Source organism: Pygoscelis adeliae, unplaced genomic scaffold (genome assembly GCF_000699105.1).
Source record: "Pygoscelis adeliae isolate BGI_AS28 unplaced genomic scaffold, ASM69910v1 Scaffold4, whole genome shotgun sequence".
NCBI lineage: Eukaryota > Metazoa > Chordata > Aves > Sphenisciformes > Spheniscidae > Pygoscelis > Pygoscelis adeliae.
In genome coordinates this window covers 9110830-9117000 of record NW_008824986.1, presented here as the reverse complement: position 1 = coordinate 9117000, position 6171 = coordinate 9110830, and the positions used below count along the sequence as shown (strand labels likewise).

Below are 6171 nucleotides of genomic sequence, written 5' to 3'. Positions count from 1 at the left end.
GGGCTTCATTCTGCTCCCCGTCCCTGTCTTCCAGCTCAGGGGGCTGGGTACCTGGAGAACAACGGGTCTTACTATTAAAGACTGAGGCAAAGAAGGCATGAAGTACCTCAGCCTTTTCCTCATCCTTTGTCACTATGTTTCCCCCCGCATCCAATAAAGGATGGAGATTCTCTTTACTCCTCCTTTTGTTGCTAATGTATATATAGAAACATTTTTTATTGCCTTTTACAGCGGTAGCCAGACTAAGTTCTAGTTGGGCTTTGGCCCTTCTAATTTTCTCCCTGCATAACCTCACGACATCCTTGTAGTCCTCCTGAGTTGCCTGCCCCTTCTTCCAAAGGTCATCAACTCTCCTTTTTTCCTGAATTCCAGCCAAAGCTCTCTGTTCAGCCAGGCCAGTCTTCTTCCCTGCCGGCTCATCTTTTGGCACATGGGGACAGCCTGCTCCTGCGCCTTGAAGATGTCCTTCTTGAAGAATGTCCAGCCTTCCTGGACTCCTTTGCCCTTCAGGACTGCCTCTGTCCTGACTCAGTCAGGACAGGTCCCTAAACAGGCCAAAGTCTGCCCTCCAGAAGTCCAAGGTAGCAATTCTGCTGACCCCCCTTCCTTACTTCTCCAAGAATTGAAACTCTTATCATTTTGTGATCGCTGTGCCCAAGACAGCTTCCAACCGTCACATACTCCAGTCTGTCTTTTTTAGTTGCTGCAGCCTCAGATATATTTAGCTATAACTACGTAGCGTTTGTGAGATGTCTTACACACTTTTTTGATATGGGCTGAGTCTGAGGCCAAATGATCACCGATCAGCGCAGGGACTGAGGAATCTGATATTTGGTAGAGCTCCAGCACTGTCCCGTAAAGACAAAAATCTCCTGTAATGATAGATTAAGAAGTTCAGATCTGCACCCAAATACCGTAGGACTTGGAGGCCCTCAGTCCCAGGGCTTTTAAATCCATGTCTGTCTAATTCTGACTGTGAAAATGGCCTTTATTCTTCTACACTCCTCTGTATTGAAATCAGTGGATTTGGCTGGAAAAACTATTACTGGAGTAAGATCAGGCCTGGTGTCTTTCTGCCACTGAAGGGGAAAAAACAGGCTAAGAGGATGACAGCAAGAGTTGCTGTTTGATCATGGAATTGCTATTTTAACAACCAGTTATCTTTGCCTATGAGACTTTTGCTTATATGTGTAACTGGAAAGCAGGTGAGTTTTAAGGCACGGATCACCATGACACTGTGCTGTGCAAATGTATAAACAAGTTGAACTATTTTTGCGAGTATTAAGGGATCAGCAGAGAGGCTGTTTTCTGCCTGAATGTAGTAAAATTGTATTAAATAGACTTCAAAGTGGGGATGTGCCACTAAAATAAGAGAATGCTCTGATCACATTCTGTGTGGTCAGTAATAGTTTAAATAGTTTAAAATTGAATGTCAATGCCTAGTGAGTCGTACCTGTGTCTGTTCATAGGTTATACAGTGTTTTCTAAGCCGAATAAAATCAAGTACCGATTTTTCAGAAGGCTAAATATGGAACTCCCACTGAATTCACCAATCTGAGATATTTTTTTTCCCTTAAAATATGTTTGTGATCTCATTTCCTTAAAGCCTATTTAATTTGCAAACTGATTAATAAAAATATAAGGGAGTATTGTACTATAAAATAGATTTGTTGCTTACATGTTTTTTAGTATCTTGCACAAATTTTCAGCAGTCTTTAAATAGTGGCTGTCATAAAGCTGAATATAAGACCTTTTTAATAGCTAGTTCAAACAATCATGTGAATTTTTTATGTTACGAAATATTTTAGATTTACTGTAATTTCCTCAAGTATGCATGAATTATGTGACTACCCATCCTCAGTTCTCCCCATCCAAGATGCCTATGGTTGGATAAGGAACGGCCTCGAGATACCACAGCTCAATAGCTTTGTGGAGGTATCCGTACATTTTAGCACAGATTTTTGGCAAGCTAATAGGTTTCCCTGGCTTTTACTACCACATTGGTCACTGCAAAGGACTGGTATCGCTAAGTTTGCTTTTAAATTCTCTAGAGCAGGATAAATTAAACATTAGGGTTAATATCACATTGTCATTTGTGCAATCTGTTGTTGAGTTTGGATTTCCAAGTAACGTAATGGTGTGTTGTGGTGACCAATAGTGTTCGGTCCCCGGTAGTGCATGTCAGGAAGACGACGCACGCTCTGTGATTCGGCATTTGTGCAGGCTCTTGGGCTTCTTAGCCATATTTTCCTTCTATATGTTAATCTCCATTGAACTTACCTACTCTTTTTTTCCCCTCCAAATTAATTATATATGCTGTGCATCTCTCATGCAAAAATGCTTCTGTCAATGAAATAGTTAACTGGGAAAAAAAATGCAGCGATGATCTTATGAGCTACTTGTTTGTGAGCTTCATTAGTAGAAGGGTGCATTGAATGTTAAGTGTTGTCCCTCTTGATAAGTAACTAATACTTTCTTTTGTGGTGCTGTTGCCCAGCTGGTTCTGTATGTGTCAGTCTGGGGGAAAGGCACTGATTCCATTCAAGATTAGAATTATTTTGAGCATCTTGTTAAAAATATACATCATTAATAATTATAGAGTCCTAAAGGACGCATATTTTTCATCAAGGGCATCATGACGTCCTGACAAAAAAAAGTGAGTTTTAAGGCACGGATCACCATGACACTGTGCTGTGCAAATGTATAAACAAGTTGAACTATTTTTGCGAGTATTAAGGGATCAGCAGAGAGGCTGTTTTCTGCCTGAATGTAGTAAAATTGTATTAAATAGACTTCAAAGTGGGGATGTGCCACTAAAATAAGAGAATGCTCTGATCACATTCTGTGTGGTCAGTAATAGTTTAAATAGTTTAAAATTGAATGTCAATGCCTAGTGAGTCGTACCTGTGTCTGTTCATAGGTTATACAGTGTTTTCTAAGCCGAATAAAATCAAGTACCGATTTTTCAGAAGGCTAAATATGGAACTCCCACTGAATTCACCAATCTGAGATATTTTTTTTCCCTTAAAATATGTTTGTGATCTCATTTCCTTAAAGCCTATTTAATTTGCAAACTGATTAATAAAAATATAAGGGAGTATTGTGCTATAAAATAGATTTGTTGCTTACATGTTTTTTAGTATCTTGCACAAATTTTCAGCAGTCTTTAAATAGTGGCTGTCATAAAGCTGAATATAAGACCTTTTTAATAGCTAGTTCAAACAATCATGTGAATTTTTTATGTTACGAAATATTTTAGATTTACTGTAATTTCCTCAAGTATGCATGAATTATGTGACTACCCATCCTCAGTTCTCCCCATCCAAGATGCCTATGGTTGGATAAGGAACGGCCTCGAGATACCACAGCTCAATAGCTTTGTGGAGGTATCCGTACATTTTAGCACAGATTTTTGGCAAGCTAATAGGTTTCCCTGGCTTTTACTACCACATTGGTCACTGCAAAGGACTGGTATCGCTAAGTTTGCTTTTAAATTCTCTAGAGCAGGATAAATTAAACATTAGGGTTAATATCACATTGTCATTTGTGCAATCTGTTGTTGAGTTTGGATTTCCAAGTAACGTAACGGTGTGTTGTGGTGACCAATAGTGTTCGGTCCCCGGTAGTGCATGTCAGGAAGACGACGCACGCTCTGTGATTCGGCATTTGTGCAGGCTCTTGGGCTTCTTAGCCATATTTTCCTTCTATATGTTAATCTCCATTGAACTTACCTACTCTTTTTTTCCCCTCCAAATTAATTATATATGCTGTGCATCTCTCATGCAAAAATGCTTCTGTCAATGAAATAGTTAACTGGGAAAAAAAATGCAGCGATGATCTTATGAGCTACTTGTTTGTGAGCTTCATTAGTAGAAGGGTGCATTGAATGTTAAGTGTTGTCCCTCTTGATAAGTAACTAATACTTTCTTTTGTGGTGCTGTTGCCCAGCTGGTTCTGTATGTGTCAGTCTGGGGGAAAGGCACTGATTCCATTCAAGATTAGAATTATTTTGAGCATCTTGTTAAAAATATACATCATTAATAATTATAGAGTCCTAAAGGACGCATATTTTTCATCAAGGGCATCATGACGTCCTGACAAAAAAAAAAAAAAAAAAAAAAAAAAATAAAAAAAAAAAAAAAAAAAAAAGCTTATTTAGCATCAGCCTTCCCCAGTGAGCTCATGCTATGAAAGCACTATGCTTTAAATGCAACAGCACCTTAAACTCTGGGGCAGTAATTTTATTTTACAACTGTTCAGTATGAGTATTTGGATTAGCAGTATACATTATGTATTTCTATTGAAATCAATAACTGTATGCCATCACTGTATAGAATATAAACCTCCAGATGATAAATTAGTAATATCTGAGCACTGATATTTTCATCTGAGCTACTCGTATGCATTTATAATGCTAGAAGAAAATCCAGCTTTTAACCTGGAACTGTTATTTGTACTTGAAGAGAACAGTATTGTTGTAGTAAAGAAAGGCAGGCATGAGCAGACTGGTACAACACCAATCGGCTTCACACCAAAAGCAAGGAAATATGTTACTCTCCATGCTCGTCATATTTTTACTGTAGGTATGGTTGCTTGAAATTTTACATTAAATTATTCTGAGTACATGGCTAGGACAGTTACATGCCGTGATTTTTTTTTTTTTAAATTTATCTTTTTTTTAGCTAGTAGTTTTTTTTATCTAGCAGCTAGATTTTAACCTTGATACATGCAGCATTCCTGACAGCACTGTAAATACGAACAGTAATCACAATGAAACACTTAAGCGGAGGGAATAAATATGCAGTTTGTATTAGACATGACCTGTTACTGTTTTGTCTTTTGTTACCGCTTTCCAGCATTCAGTAGAAAAATAATGATTCTCGGAGGTTGGAAAAGCAGGTCTTTCCAAACTTCCCGACCGTAGAGCCTAATGAGTTAAATTTTCCTCCGTGATGTTCGTGTGGGGATTTTAGCTGCTTAGACATACAAGGTCAAACAAAACTGCTCCATTACCTATTCTGACTCGTGGCAGAGAGGGGGGCACAGTTCCTTCGGGACAGACCCCTCGGGAGATGGTGACATAAGCAGATAGCATATTCTCCGCTTTCAACATGACAAGATGTCCCTTGCTTGCTGCCCCCCCGCCTCCCCCAAACAGATCCAAGCTAACTGCAGTCCTGCATCCCCCTCACTGCTGTAACTCTGTGTAAACATGGCATTAAGTAGAGACGCTGAGGTCACAGGAGAGGATTTTTACTAGCAATAGGAAGGCAAGACGGAAATGCTAGGTGGGAAGCCTTAGATGTCTTGCAAGATGCAAGGTCCAGGACTATGACTTTGGTGCTGGATCCATGCTACCTTTTGTCCCATTTGCCTACTGCATTTTCACAGCATCTCCAATTTAAATGTGTTTGAGGATGGTGACAGGGGGCTCGGGGGGTGGAACGGTGTATTAAATCGGAAGAACCACTGCTTCTCTAATAACAGTTCACAGAATAGCAGCAGCTTCAGCCCCTGATGAGGATTTTTGGTTTATGTTTGGTTTTTAGTGAAGTGCTATAGTGCAAGTTACCGGAATGAACACGTCCAATGTTCTTCTATTGCCCTGTTCCACGAACACTTCATTAGGACTGCGTTTGGACTTCCCAGCACTGAAGTTAATAAGCAGTGGTAGTTCCTTGCAATCAATCATGTGAAAAACTAAAGCACTTTGTGCATTTCCAAAAATCCTCCAGCTACACGTCGCCCCTACCAGGTAGCATTAGAAGAAAGGGTGGTATTTTTCTAGAAGAAAGTAGAGGTTTGCACGGGTATAGCGATATCCTCTCCTTATCTGTCATGAAAGTTATTGAATGCAATAGCCGTTCCCAGGCAGGCAGATACGCTATTGCATAACGCTCCCGCTGGCGCTCAGCGCGATGCTTTATGCTCATCCCTACGAAGTTTTCATCGGGAAAACCGGGGAACTGGGTATTTTTTGGAGTCCTCGCTCAAGGAGGGCGGCGAGGCAGACCTCCGCCATCGCGCGGGGAGAGCCGAGGGCAGCGTTAGGGGTCTGATCGCAGCGGCGCGCTTACCTTATGCTTCCTTAAACAGAAGTGGCGGTCTGTGCGCTCCCCTTGCGGTGCATCTCCCTCCCTCCGCCGGGGCGAGCTGGCCGTCAGAAGGTCC

The 6171-nt window shown here is 40.6% G+C and overlaps 2 protein-coding genes across 4 annotated transcripts in view; one reads left to right on the top strand and one right to left on the bottom strand.

Annotated features, from left to right (window-relative positions):
• FAM196A (family with sequence similarity 196, member A) overlaps positions 1-6164 on the bottom strand; it is a 53528-nt gene extending 47364 nt beyond the window's left edge. For all 3 annotated transcript variants that reach the window (XM_009325856.1, XM_009325859.1, XM_009325858.1), the window contains exon 1: positions 6078-6164. The gene's annotated coding sequence lies outside the window, so the exon portion shown is untranslated. The remainder of the gene's footprint in view (positions 1-6077) is intronic.
• DOCK1 (dedicator of cytokinesis 1) overlaps positions 1-6171 on the top strand; it is a 303352-nt gene that overhangs the window by 131784 nt on the left and 165397 nt on the right. The window lies entirely within an intron of this gene.